Below are 15,707 nucleotides of genomic sequence, written 5' to 3' on the forward strand. Positions count from 1 at the left end.
AATTCCTCTAATTACGTAGATCAACATTAGGGTTGTAACCTAACTATACGATGTAGCTCCTTCCAGTCATCTGTGTACGCGGGTAGTTTTTCCAATATAAATAGTATATTTGTATTCCACTGATAATCGACCAACTTTCTTAAGCATATATATTACTTAAGTACATTCCAACAAGTGATAATTCCATGATAATCATGTAAAGTAATTCCATGTATAAATACATGTATAATTCTATAATAAGGTATTCTGAATATTATTAGTTCCAAGAAATTTGCATATAGTTGCAGGACACAATTCCAACACTCCTCCCCTACCTCAGGAAGCGCTGGTTCTCCGGAGGTGGCGTCGCTGCCATAATCCCCAGGATCCCGACCAGCCGCTTCAAGTCGCAGCGATCCATGGCGGCCGCCGCCAAGTGGAGCGAGACGACCATGCTCGTCATCGACATGCAGGTGGGGTTTCCTTCCCTCTTGTAAAAGAATTCTCTTATTTTGGGGTCTCTTTTCCTCTTGTTTGGTGGGTTTCCTATCCACTCTACTTGTGAATTATTGCTGCAAACGGTGATGGCTTGCAGAAGGATTTCGTAGACCCGGAGATGCGCAGCCCACTGCTGGTCACTGGCGGCGAGGCCGTAATCCCCGCCGTCGTTGAGGCCGTCGCCGTGGCGCGGAAGGGAGGAATCTTCCTTGTTTGGTAATTTTCTTTTCTGGTAGGAGTACTAGTTTGGCTCTTCTTAAACAGCAACATGCATATGAGAATCGAATTTATTGTTACTTATTACTCCTCCGTTCTGAATTACTTGTCGCATGTATAGATGATCTAGATGTATTTTAGTTTTAGATACATCTATTTCTGCGACGAGTAATTTGGAACGGAGGGAGTATTTCTTTGCAAGACGAGTCTAATATCTTGGCTCAATGCAGCCAGACCTAAGTGATTTCTTGGTCCATTCAGGAGTGGTCCATTTTAATTCGTGTTCTATGTAATCTCTTCTTGGCGTGGTGCTACCTACGGTTCCTATTCTGCTGCTTCCGTTCGGTTAGCCTTGCAATTCTCCATGTATGCTTAACGAGGACGAATTCGCATGCGCACACCTAACAATGTACAAGTCCCTGTGCGCTAGTACTAATTTCTTTGGCAAGTTCAAGAATGGTCTATGGCAGTATGAGACCTAACAAATTCCTTGTGCCAAACAAATGGTCTCGTTCTATCCAGAATCCACTCACTTAAAAAATAATAATCCTGCTTTGCATAACAAGCACTCCCTATTAGTTGTGGCTAATTTAGTACAGCTTTTGTTTATGGATCGGAGGAAGTAGTAAATAATGGTCTCGTTCTTTCCAGAATCCACTCAGTTGGTCTTTTGAGTATCCTGCTTTGCATAAGTACATAATAAATTACTGTTTCTTCTCCAACACTTTTTTAGCACAAAAGCAATTGCCACTGTTTGGGTCTCCACCATCTGTCAGCAATTTTTCATCAGATGGTGAGATGTTTCACTTTGGCCCCTACCCTGATTTGGTTACAAATTCAAGCAATTTCCTTTTTTACTATTCATGTAGGGCAACAACTGGAATGATAGCATTGCAAACACAAAATTTGATGTGGGGCAATAGACATAGTACTACTCTCTCTAATCGAAGTTTCCAATCAGGGCATTAGAGGGTTGCTGAATTAAGTAGTTGCTGGCATGCTTTATTTGTTTCATCTAGAAAAGGCACAAAGTTGATTGCTGTCACATGTTTGCAATGGTATGGTGTTATATTAAAATCTGATACAAAACGAATACTCTAACTAACATGTCTTTCTCATTTCTGGTAATATGCCGCACACACTTCAATTTTGAATAACTTCTCTTTTGCTTCGGTATGGTGTATGTGCAAGTGCAACTGCTGAATTAATTTCTTCTTGGTTGTATTGAAAGCACATGCAATTCTAAATTCTGCTGAACATGCTTTGTGATACTAACTGGATCATGCATTTTGCAATCTGCAAGCTAACCTCTCTTTGTCTAGTCACACTGTCGGTGTCAAAACCGGCGGATCTCGGGTAGGGGGTCCCGAACTGTGCGTCTAAGGCGGATGGTAACAGGAGGCAGGGGACACGATGTTTACCCAGGTTCGGGCCCTCTTGATGGAGGTAATACCCGACGTCCTGCTTGATTGATTGTCACACCCTAGCTAGTTCATGCATTAGAGTGCTTGCATCATGTTTAAATTTTCCAGAAAGGTGAAATGAGGATGACAAAACCCCAGCACCCCCTTAAACCAACTAGGGTTTACTAAAATTGGTTTCAATGAACCCAAAATGCCCTTCACAAAATGTTCATAATTTTTGGTTCGGGTTAAAACCCCTGGCAAAAATGGTGCACTCTTTTTTAGGACATTCTGGACTTTTTGGATTAAATAATAAGTAGTTGAATTTGGGCATTTAAATACTATAAAATATTTTAAATGACCAAATAATTCTGGATTTAAGTGAGAGCTGTTAGGAATAATCCCAACAGAGCCCACAATTATTTTTAGGATTTTTGGAAATGTTTTAGTATTTTTATTAAAGCCCTAAAGTTACAGAATAAATAAAAAAAGAAAACAGAAAGCAGAAAGAGAAAGGCTTACCTGGAAGCCCACCAGCCGGCCCACCTACTGGCCCAGCCCACCTCCTGCGCCAGCGAGCTGCTTGCACTCGCCAGCACAGGCAAGCAGCTGCTCGACGGCGAGCACAGCATGCGTGCCACGCAGCTGCCCGCCGCCTCGCCGCTCCCCTCGTCGAGCTGTCGACGTGGGACGAACCCCCTCTCTCTCCCCGACCTCGCAGACACTCGCTCTCCCCTCTGGCTCCTCTCTCTCACCCTCCTCGACGTCGCCTGAGACGTCACCGTCGCCGCTGCTCGCCGCAGCCGCGTCCAACGCCGTCCCCGCGCCCTCTCAACGTGTCCGGACGGTTCGCCGTCGTCGACTACGTCAACCAGCCGAGCTGCACGACGCCGGAGCCCCTGCATCGTCCCCGCCACCATCGTCTTCAACCTTCGGCCGCCGTCGATCGTCGTCGTCGATCCGCCGCACCCGAGCTTCCCCGAGCACACTGACCCTCCCTGTGGCTTCCCTGTGAGCTGCTGAACCTCCCCGTGCTTTCCGTTTCGCCCCTAGAATACCATAGACGCCGCGCCTCTTGTGCCCGAATGCGCCGCCGCCTGACCACGTCGCCGGCGATGCTCTAGTGACCATTTGGTCACGGGCTTGTGCCCGTCACACTTCCCGCGCTGCGTAGATGTGGTAGGCGCTTTCGCCGCATCGCCTAGGCCACTGCAGCCACGCGCACGAGCTGACCCGAGCTTCGGCCTCCGCCAAGCTCGTCGCCGGCGATGCTCCGGCCACTCCTCGGCCAAGCCATCACCACGGCTGGATGCAGGCAAGCACCAGCTGCCCGTAGCTGCTCTCCGCGCATCAAATGGTGCCCTGTGGGCGATTCCCGCAGCGCGCCGCCGCGTCTGGCCTCGCCGGCGGCTAAACGCCGGCGGGCTTTGACCCGCTGACCGGCGAGGTTGACTCTGCTGACACGGGTTGACTTCCCCTTCTATCTCACTGACATGCGGGCCCCGCCCGACTAATTACCCTGTTAGTGCTAACTAACTAGGTTAGTTTAATTAGTATAGTCACTGACTAGTGGGCCCTACCCAGTTAATTAGGCTAACTAAACGTAGTTAGTGCACAGAGTCACTGACCAGTGGGCCCCACTGGTCAGGTTTGACTGGCCCCTGGCGCCTTTGACTCGCTGACGTCACAGTGACGCAGTGCTGACGCAATTATTCATTTTCTGGATTTATTTTTATATAGGAAATTCCAGAAAATAGCCGAAACTTCTAAAAATCATAGAAAATCAACCATAGCTCCAAATCAAACAAATTATATATGAAAAATGATCAGAAAAATTCAATCTGTCCATCTATAATGGTTTCATGTATGACAAAACACTTTAACCTTGCTGTTTAGGTGAAACAAGCTAATACAGTTATTATGCATAAGAGCTTAAGCTTTCATTTGAATGTTTGATTCAAATGGAACCATTTCAACTTGTTTCACATTGCATTAGGTGGGACACATCATTTTGCCATGTCGTAGGATGCATCATATTGTTGCATATTGCCATGTGTTGATTATGTTCTGTGTGTCCTTCGTGGTAGGTTCTGCCTCCGAGGATATTTCCGAGTATCCAACTGAAGGGCAGTACCCTACTACCACTCCATCAAGCAAGCAGCCCCATTGATCATATCGATACAATCCCATGTTCTCGCCTATGCTCTCATTTACTTCATTAAGACAACAACGTTTCAAACTGCTGTGTCCTACGGTAGTTGAACCCTTATTCTCTGCATGACCTATCATTGCCACAGTAACTAGATGAAACCCACTAGCATGTGTAGGAGTTGATTGAGCCATGTATGTGTTTCCTACCTTGCTTTGCCTGCTATGCTTAGCGTTGTGTCAGGTCTGGTTCATCTGGGTGATGGGCTAGAGTGAAATGATTATGTCGGTAATGTGAGGGATGTGTTGAACATGTTTTGGTAAAGGTATCGATGAGAGGCCATGTAGGAGTACATGGTGGGTTGTTTCATTGAGGCCGTCCATAAGAACTGAGATCTGTATGTGTGATTTAAGATTCAGCCACTACCATACATTGGGTCCTGAAATATGACCCTGCTCGACTTACTGACCCCTCTGGTCCTCTATCCAGGAGTTGGAACTAGTTTCTGGTGTTTGTAGGTTATGTGTTGGCAGCCGTGCGTAGCGCTGACCCTAGGGGTGGGCTATGATGCGGTAGATACACCGTGGCACGGTGTATCGAGTCACCCGTTTGGTGTCTTGGGAACCCTGCACACATCGTTTGGGGCCGTTGAGGACACCCCGACCGGATTTCCTTGCGGATGGAACCCGAATAGGCGATAAACCTAGACTAGAGACTTGTGCGGTTAGTCAGGTTGTGCTCTACACCCACGTCGGCTTTCGCTTGAAGTCTACCGAGCACATGTCGTGTGCAGACGCTAAGTGGTGAAAACATGTGTGACGAAGTACACCCCTGCAGGGTATAAAACTATTCGAATAGCCGCGTCCGCGTAAAGGACTACTTGGTTGCCTATACAGTTCATAGACAAGTTAATGGTTACTACTAAAAGACTCAAGATAAGTGTGAGTACCGAGGATGGCTCTCTCGTAGGATGACGAGGGAGGATCCCCGGTGGAGTATTGTGTTGGTGATTAGTGGGCTCGTGTGCGAAAACTATTTTACTAGTGGTGTCTCGTAGGATAGCTTAGCCAAGAGTCAAAGCTGGCTTGCTGCAATAACTCCACCACCTTCTTGAGAATGAGCATGTATTGTAGGTTCTGATGTAAGACTTGCTGAGTACCTTTGTACTCATGTTTCCTTTAATTACTGCTTTCAGACGACAACACCGCCCCCTCCGATGGGTTTTATGTAGATCTCGACGTCGATGAGTGACTTGCCACCCAGGTGGTGATCCTGGCCATGGAGGGCCCTATGTAGATAGACAGGCTTCGAGAAGCCTTCTTTCTTTCTAGTGTTTGTACTCATACTATTTGCTTCCGCATGTGCTTGTATGCTTGTATGACTTGAGTGTCGGGTCATGTGACCCCTACCTGTATGAACATGTTATGTATGGCTCTCTGGAGCCTTTAAATAAAGTACTTGAGTTGTAGAGTTTTGTTGTGATGCCATGTTGTATTTGCACATATCGAGCATATTGTGTGTATGATTGAAATGCTTGGTATGTGTGGGATCCGACAATCTAGTTGTTTATCCTTGGCAGCCTTTCTTATCAGGAAATGTAGTCTAGTGCTCCTCGAGCCATAGTAGTCCGCTACAGCCCGGTTCACCGGAGTCCTGCTAGCCCAGCACTACTTCTCAAGACACTTGACTGGCCGGCATGTGTTTCACTTCGTTCCTATGTCTGTCCCTTTAGGAAAATGTCACGCGGTGACTTCCGGAGTCCTGCCTAGCCTGCTACAGTCGGGTTCCCCGGAGTCCTGTTAGCCCAGTGCTACAGCCCGGATTCACTCGCTGATGACCGACATGCTCGATGTGATTCATGTATGCCTGTCTCCTTAGGTCTGTGCCGCTTTGGGTTCACGACTAGCCATGTCGGCCCGGATTCTCTGTCATATGGATGCTAGCGACACTATCATATAAGTGAGCCAAAAGGCGCAAACGGTCCCAGGCCATGGTAAGGCGACACCCGTGGGGATACCGTGCGTGAGGCCGCAATGTGATATGAGGTGTTACCGGCTAGATCGATGTGACTTGGAATCGGGGTCCTCACAGCGTAGGTATGAAATACTTGGTATGCGTGGGATCCGACAATCTAGTTGTTTATCCTTGGCAGCCTTTCTTATGGGGAAATGTAGTCTAGTGCTCCTCGAGCCATAGTAGTCTGCTACAGCCCGGTTCACCGGAGTCCTGCTAGCCCAGCACTACTGCTCAGGACACTTGACTGGCCGGCATGTGTTTCACTTCGTTCCTATGTCTGTCCCTTCGGGTAAATGTCACGCGGTGACTTCCGGAGTCCTGTCTAGCCTGCTACAGTCGGGTTCCCCGGAGTCCTGTTAGCCCAGTGCTACAGCCCGGATTCACTCGCTGATGACCGACATGCTCGATGTGATTCATGTATGCCTGTCTCCATAGGTCTGTGCCGCTTTGGGTTCACGACTAGCCATGTCGGCCCGGGTTCTCTGTCATATGGATGCTAGCGACACTATCATATACGTGAGCCAAAAGGCGCAAACGGTCCCGGGCCATGGTAAGGCGACACCCGTGGGGATACCGTGCGTGAGGCCGCAATGTGATATGAGGTGTTACCGGCTAGATCGATGTGACTTGGAATCGGGGTCCGGACAACGTTGGTATCAGAGCCGGACTGCCTGCAGGTTCATTGAGCCAAACTGGTCGATGTCGAGTCTAGAAATGCTTTAGTTATATGTAGCGGAATTGATTGTGGGAGGGAACGTAATGCTCTTTTTACTCCTTTACCTTATGCCCTCTGATCTGAGTCATTCTCTTCTGTTTCAATGTGGGTTAAGGACTAGGCTCTCTTCTTCTGTCAGGTTCACGTGTTACTAATCCGTAGTACCTTATAGGATTGTTGTTACCAGCCACAGTACAATTTCTACTACTTTTAGTATGTTGCCAGTTGAATTAGAACCTTGATATGATGTTGTTGAGTGGTATTGCAAACTGTTGTGGATGTCTCAAATCTTTTTCTGAGCATTTACAGCCATTATGCTGTCCGATTTCCCCTAGAAAATTCTAATGCCTTTGCATTATCCTGTGCTTTTAGATGGCCACCCGTTCACAGAACCAAGTGGTTCGTCTGACCCTGTGCCTTGATGTGCCCAGCCACACGGCCATGTTGGTTCGAGTGATGGTCGAGTCAGGCTATTGGTGGTATCCGGAATATACCGTCAAGGAGCAGTTCAGAGATTTCAACCAGAGCTAGTACCTATGTACCGTCAGGATATATCCCTCTTATCCTGGAGCCACTGAGCCCCTTCACTGTTCCTATGGACTTGGGGTCACTGTTGAGATGTCTGTGCAGGATGCATCCTATTCAATGATGACTATCATTCGAGCCAGGACTGCCTTGCTACAGAACACCGATTTTCGTTACATGCCAGCCTCACTTCCCGGAGCACAGGGGTACTATCAGGCTTTGTACTATGACTCTACACATGAGGAGTCACTACTCCGCACCACTGCCGAGATGCTCGAGGATAAGGACCGCGAAAATCGGGCCTTGCGTATGGAGCTTTTCAACTCTCGTGCTGATCACTGGGCCACTTTGACTCGGTTTGCACCTGCGGTACAGGAAGGATACATGGACCTGAGGGATTTGTACCCTGTACGGTCTGGATTTCCAGATTGTATGGAGTGGGCGCGATGTAGGAGGCATCACCCCTCCTCATGGTCCCCGTCTGCCACCACCTGTGGGACCGAGGCCACATCCGAGTCCCTATGGTCCGCAGGTTCCGCAGGACCGTCTGTTCCCAGATGATCATGTTCCACTTCCAGGCTTTGGCGGCGACTTCTATGAGGATTACTACAGAGCCGGCTGAGCTAGTAGTAGTTTCACGAGTATTGTAGTAGTTGTATTCTCCACAGTCCTGCGTGACCGTGGGATACGACTTGGTGTGTATCACGCTCCGGAGGTGTAGAAAAATAATGTACAGGAGCTTGGAATGCCTTCGATGAGATGTAATGTCTTCAACCATAGTTGTACTCTAGCCTGGGCTTGTACTAAACTATGTACGGTGTGTATGACCAATGGTATATATATGGCAGCTTCTATATTACCATGTCGTGCAATGAACATCTTAGCATTCCATGTTATCCATTACATTATGCACTTCCTTGCTAAGTTTATACCATCCTTATCTAAACCGTTGTCTTGTTTTCTCCTAGGATGGTCAACACCCGCAGCAACCCTGCTGCCCCGGAGCAGGGGGAAGCCAGTGCAGTTAGGGGTGAAAATCTGCCTCACCCGCCTTCTCTGGCCGAAGTGATGCTGGAGGCGGGAAGAAACAAGCGCGAGACTAACCGCTTGCTGGAGCGGATTGAGTAGAACACTACACGCCATCAGCGAAATGACCTGGTGTCAATCAATGACTTTATCAAGTTGTACCCACCAAAGTTTAATCATTCCGTCGAGCCCCTCGACGCGGATGACTGGCTCCGCAGCATCACACACAAGCTACGTTCTGCTAACGTAGCCGAAGCTGATAAGGTTACCTATGCTGCCTATCACCTCGAAGGCCCTGCTAGCCTTTGGTGGGAAAACTTTGAGGCTATGCGCCCGGTCGGCCAAATCTCTACTGTGGCTGAATTCAGTGAGGCTTTCCGTGAGCATCACATCTCGGAAGGTCTCATGGATCGCAAGAGGGAAGAGTTCTGCAATTTCACCCAAGGGAGACTGACTGTGGATGCATATAGTCATGAATTTGGGAATCTGGCACGATATGCTCCTGAAGAGGTATCCACCGACGCTAAGAAGCAGGCAAGGTTCCGCAAGGGACTTAGCCCTGAGCTTCGCCGCGATCTTCGTCTGCACGAGTGCACCTCCTTTCAGAAGTTGGTCAATAAAGCCATCAATGCTGAGACAGGTCAGTTTGACTATGATGCTTCATGCAAGCACTCTCGTGATTTTGGCTCTTCATCCGGCTCTGGATTTCAGAAGCGCCGGGTGTGGATTCCAAGCATGGCACTGCCACCCAGGTTCATTCCGAGGCCATCCCTTGAGGCGCCTCGCCCCAACCAGCAGTTTGCACCGCCCAAGCCCTATGGTGGCCCCGCTGCTAATGCTGCTCCACGCCCCAATGTTGTGACATGTTTCAAGAGTGGAGAGCCGGGTCACTATAGTCGAGAGTGTCCCCAAAACAACAACCCCAATCAGTCTGGAAAGTCCGTTGGCCGTGGTAAGCCAGCGGGAAAGACATTCTACGCCAAGCCGGTCACCACTGCACATGGTCATGTCAACTATGTCTTAGCTGAGGAGGCTCATGAGGATCCTAACGTCGTCCTTGGTACGCTCCATGTGAATTGCCATCCGGCATCTGTTCTTTTCGATACTGGAGCATCTCATTCATTCATATCCGAGAACTATGCTCGATTGCATAACACAACATTCTGTGACATGCCCACTTCCATGGTAATTCAAACTCCGGGTTCCAAATGGCAAACTTCTAGAGTAAGCCATGGGAACGATATTCTTGTTGATAGACTTGTCTTCCTTGCATCTTTAATAGCTCTCAAGTCCTCAGACATAGACATCATCTTGGGTATGGACTGGATGTCAGCTCATTATGCTAAGATTGATTGTGCCACTAGAACCGTTCAACTTACTCACCCATCGGGCAAGACAGTCAATGTCTTAATTCGAGTGGCCAAGCGCCAGCTTTACTCCCTAAATGCCAACCCCCTTCCAGACCTTGAAGATATTCCGGTAGTCTGGGACTTTCCGAATGTCTTCCCAGAAGAACTGCCAGGTGTTCCACCTGACAGGGATGTCGAGTTTGTGATAGACCTTGTTCCAGGAACCGTTCCAATTTCTAGAAGACCCTATAAGATGGCACCCTTAGAACTAGCCGAGCTTAAGAACCAACTCGATGAGTCCTTGAAAAAAGGTTTCATCTGTCCTAGTTCCTCTCCTTGGGCTTGCCCCATCCTCTTCGTCAAGAAGAAGGATGGAACGGATCGGATGGTTGTAGATTACCGACCTGTCAACTTGGTCACTATCAAGAACAAGTACCCGCTTCCCAGGATTAACGATCTGTATGATCAGCTCGCTGGATCCTCAGTATTTTCCAAGATGGATTTGAGGTTGGGCTACCATCAAATCAAAATCAGAAACGGGGACATTCCCAAAACGGCCTTTGTTACTCATTATGGCCAATACGAGTACACCGTTATGTCCTCCGGTTTAACCAATGCCCCAGCCACCTTCTCTCGGTTAATGAACTCGTTCTTCATGGAGTATTTGGATAAATTCGTCGTGGTATACCTCGATGATATACTCATCTACTCCAAGAATGAAGAGGAACATGCCGAACATCTAAGGCTGGTATTGACGAAACTTCGAGAGCATCGCCTTTATGCCAAATTCTCCAAGTGTGAATTTTGGTTGACAGAAGTGACCTATCTAGGCCATGTAATCTCTGGTAAGGGTATTGCTGTCAATCCCGAGCGAGTTCAAGCCATCCTTGATTGGACTCCACCTGAGACAGTCAAGCAAGTTCGGAGCTTCCTTGGCTTAGCGAGCTATTGCCGCCGCTTCGTTGAGAATTTCTCCAAGGTTGCTAAACCTCTAACTGAACTCCTCAAGAAAGATAAAAAGTTCGAGTGGACCCCACAGTGCGAGTTCAGCTTTCAGGAACTGAAAAGACGCCTGACATCTGCTCCCATACTGGTACCACCAGATTTCTCCAAGGACTTTATTATCTATTGCGACGCCTCGTGACAAGGACTGGGTTGCATACTGATGCAAAATCATCAGGTAATTGCCTATGCTTCACGGCAATTACACCCCCATGAGGAAAACTATCCCACACATGATCTAGAGCTTGCAGCTGTAGTCCATGCACTCAAAACTTGGTGACATTACCTTCTCGGTAATCGTTGCGAGATCTTCACCGATCATTAAAGTTTGAAATATATCTTCACCCAACCGGATTTGAATCTTAGGCAAAGACGTTGGGTCGAGTTGATCTCGGGTTACGACTTAGGAATAACTTACACCCCGGGCAAAGCCAATGTCATGGCTGATGCGCTAAATCGTAAATCTTATTGTAACAACCTGATGTTACAACAAAGTCAACCACTTCTCCATGAGGAATTTCGTAAGCTTAATCTTCACATTGTTCCTCGAGGATTCCTATCCACCCTGGTGGCGAAACCTAACCTTACAGATCAAATCATAGCTGCCCAGAAGCGTGATAAGGGCATATCCCGAATTAAGGAAAACATTGCTAGCGGAGTTGCTAAATGGTTTTCCATGGATGAACGAGGTGTTGTTTTCTTTGAGAACCGCTTGGTGGTTCCCAAGAAACAACATCTACGCCAGTTGATCCTTAAGGAAGCTCATGAATCCCCTCTCACCATTCATCCCGGTAGTACTAAAATGTATCAAGACCTACGCCAGAGGTTTTGGTGGACTAGGATGAAGAGAGAAATTGCTCAATACATTGCTAGTTGCGACGTTTGTCGTCGTGTTAAAGCAGAGCATCAACGGCCTGCTGGCACCCTTCAACCTTTGGCCATTCCTGAATGGAAATGGGATAAGATCAGTATGGACTTCATTACTGGGTTTCCAAGGACCAAGAGAGGGAATAATGCCATCTTTGTCATGATCGACCATCTTTCCAAAGTAGCCCATTTCCTACCTGTTCGTGAGAGTATCTCCGCTAGCCAGCTAGCTGACCTATACATCTCCCGAATAGTGTCTCTTCATGGTGTCCCATTGGAAATTAACTCAGACCGTGGGAGTCTCTTCGCCTCTCGATTTTGGGAAAGTTTCCAAAATGCTATGGGAACTCGTCTCTCTTTTAGTACCGCCTTCCACCCTCAATCAAGTGGTCAAGTAGAGCGAGTCAACCAAATTCTCGTCAAAAGAGCCAATATGATCGTAAACATAAGCTCATGACTTATGAAGTCGGCGAGAAGGCTTACCTTCAGGTTACTCCGTTAAAAGGAACCCATCGTTTCGGTATCAAAGGCAAATTGGCTCCTCATTACATTGGACCCTTTCGCATTCTTGCCAAACAAGGAGAAGTTGCCTACCAATTGGAACTACCTCCGCATCTTTCCAGAGTTCACGATGTCTTCCACGTTTCTCAACTTAGGCGTTGCTTCGCGGATCCTATCCGTGGAGTGGACCACGAAACGCTTGATCTATAAGATAACCTATCATATCGGGAATATCCCGTTCGTATCCTTGATCAAGCCGAGCGTACCACTCGACGCCATAACATCAAGTTTCTCAAGGTTCAATGGTCACACCATTCCGAGAAAGAAGCCACTTGGGAAAGGGAGGATCGTCTTCGACTCGAGTACCCCACCTTCTTCCCAACAGATCCTAAATCTCGGGACGAGATTCTTTTGAGTGGGGGTGAGTTGTCACACCCTAGCTAGTTCATGCATTAGAGTGCTTGCATCATGTTTAAATTTTCCAGAAAGGTGAAATGGGGATGACAGAACCCCCAGCACCCCCTTAAACCAACTAGGGTTTACTAAAATTGGTTTCAATGAACCCAAAATGCCCTTCACAAAATGTTCATCATTTCTAGTTTGGGCTAAAACCCCTAGCAAAAATGGTGCACTCTTTTCTAGGACATTCTGGATTTTTTGGATTGAATCATAAGTATTTGAATTTGGGCATTTAAATACTATAAAATATTTTAAATGCCCAAATAATTCTGGATTTAAGTGAGGGCTGTTAGGAATAATCCCAACAGAGCCCACAATTATTTTCAGGATTTTTGGAAACGTTTTAGTATTTCTATTAAAGCCCTAAAGTTACAGAATAAATAAAAAAAAGAAAACAAAAAGCAGAAAGAGAAAGGCTTACCTGGAAGCCCACCAGCCGGCCCACCTACTGGCCCAGCCCACCTCCTGCACCAGCGAGCTGCTTGCACTCGCCAGCACAAGCAAGTAGCTGCTCAACGGCGAGCACAGCATGCGTGCCACATAGCTGCCCGCCGCCTCGCCGCTCCCCTCGTCGAGCTGTCGACGTGGGACGAACCCCCTCTCTCTCCCCGACCTCGCAGACACTCGCTCTCCCCTCTGGCTCCTCTCTCTCGCCCTTCCCGACATCGCCCGAGACGTCACCGTCGCCGCTGCTCGCCGCAGCCGCATCCAACGCCGTTCCTGCGCCCTCTCACCGTGTCCGGACGGTTCGCCGTCGTCGACTACATCGACCAGCTGAACTGCACGATGCCGGAGCCCCTGCATCGTCCCCGCCACCGTCGTCTTCAACCTTCGGCCGCCGTCGATCATCGTCGTCGATCCGCCGCACCCGAGCTTCCCCGAGCACAGTGACCCTCCATGCGGCTTCCCTGTGAGCTACTGAACCTCCCCGTGCTTTCCGTGTCGCCCCTAGAATATCGTAGACGCCGCGCCTCTTGTGCCCGAATGCGCCGCTGCCTGACCACGTCGCCGGCGATGCTCCGGTGACCATTTGGTCATGGGCTTGTGCCCGTCACACTCCCCGCGCTGCGTAGATGTGGTAGGCGTTTTTGCCGCATCGCCTAGGCCACTGCGGCCACGCGCACGAGCTGACCCGAGCTTCGGCCTCCGCCAAGCTCGTCGCCGGCGATGCTTCGGCCACTCCCCGGCCAAGCCATCACCATGGCTGGATGCGGGCGAGCACCAGCTGCCCGTAGCTGCTCTCCGCGCATCAAATGGTGCCCTGTGGGCGATTCCCGCAGCGCGCCGCCGCGTCTGGCCTCGCCGGCAGCTAAACGCCGGCGGGCTTTGACCCGCTGACCGGCGAGGTTGACTCTACTGACACGGGTTGACCTCCCCCTCTATCTCACTAACATGCGGGCCCCGCCCGACTACTTACTCTGTTAGTGCTAACTAACTAGGTTAGTTTAATTAGTATAGTCACTGACTAGTGGGCCCTGCCCAGTTAATTAGGCTAACTAAACGTAGTTAGTGCACAGAGTCACTGACCAGTGGGCCCCACTGGTCAGGTTTGACTGGCCCCTGGCGCCTTTGACTCCCTGACGTCACAGTGACGCAGTGCTGACGCAATTATTCATTTTCTGGATTTATTTTTATATAGGAAATTCCAGAAAATAGCCTAAACTTCTAAAAATCATAGAAAATTAACCATAGCTCCAAATCAAACAAATTATATATGAAAAATGATCAGAAAAATTCAATCTATCCATATCTAATGGTTTCATGCATGACAAAACACTTTAACCTTGATGTTTAGGTGAAACAAGCTAATACACTTATTATGCATAAGAGCTTAAGCTTTCATTTGAATCTTTGATTCAAATGGAACCATTTCAACTTGTTTCACATTGCATTAGGCAGGACACATCATTTTGCCATGTCATAGCATGCATCATATTGTTGCATATTGCCATGTGTTCGTTATGTTCTGTGTGTCCTTCGTGGTAGGTTCTACATCCGAGGATATCTCCGAGTATCCAACTGAAGGGCAGTACCCTACTACCACTCCATTAGGCAAGCATCCCCATTGATCATATCGATACAATCCCATGTTCTCGCCTCTACTCTCATTTACTTCATTAAGACAACAACGTTTCAAACTGCTGTGTGCTACGGTAGTTGAACCCTTATCCTCTGCATGACCTGTCATTGCCACAGTAACTAGATGAAACCCACTAGCATGTGTAGGAGTTGATTGAGCCATGTATGTGTTTCCTACCTTGCTATGCCTGCTATGCTTTGCGTTGTGTCAGGTCTGGTTCATCTGGGTGATGGGCTAGAGTGAAATGAATTATGTTGGTAATGTGAGGGATGTGTTGAACATATTTTGGTAAAGGTATCGATGAGAGGCCATGTAGGAGTACATGGTGGGTTGTTTCATTGAGGACGTCCATAAGAACTGAGATCTGTATGCGTGATTTAAGATTCAACTACTACCATACATTGGGCCCTGAAATATGACCCCGCTCGACTTACTGACCCCTCTCGTCCTCTGTCCAGGAGTTGCAACTAGTTTCTGGTGTTTTTAGGTTATGCGTTGGCGGCCGTGCGTAGTGCTGACCCTAGGGGTGGGCTATGATGCGCTAGATACACCGTGGCACGGTGTACTGAGTCGCCCGTTTGGTATCTCGGGAACCCTGCACACATCGTTTGGGGCCGTTGAGGACACCCCGACCGGATTTCCTTGCGGATGGAACCCGAATAGGTGATAAACCTAGACTAGAGACTTGTGCGGTTAGTCAGGTTGTGCTCTACACCCACGTCGGCTTTCGCTTGAAGTCTGCCGAGAACATGTCGTGTGCAGACGCTAAGTGGTGGAAACATGTGTGACGAAGTACACCCCTGCAGGGTATAAAACTATTCAAATAGCCGCGTCTGCGGTAAAGGACTACTTGGTTGCCTATACAGTTCATAGACAAGTTAATGGTTACTACTAAAAGACTCAAGATAAGTGTGAGTACCGA

General features: G+C 48.3%; 1 pseudogene; it reads left to right on the forward strand.

Annotated features, from left to right (window-relative positions):
• Window positions 1-236: 236 nt before the first annotated feature.
• LOC125553772 (putative inactive nicotinamidase At3g16190) overlaps window positions 237-15,707 on the forward strand; it is a 46,315-nt pseudogene continuing 30,844 nt past the window's right edge.

Source organism: Triticum urartu, chromosome 4A (assembly GCF_056163025.1).
Source record: "Triticum urartu cultivar PI428250 chromosome 4A, HENAU_Tu73, whole genome shotgun sequence".
NCBI classification, from domain to species: domain Eukaryota; kingdom Viridiplantae; phylum Streptophyta; class Magnoliopsida; order Poales; family Poaceae; genus Triticum; species Triticum urartu.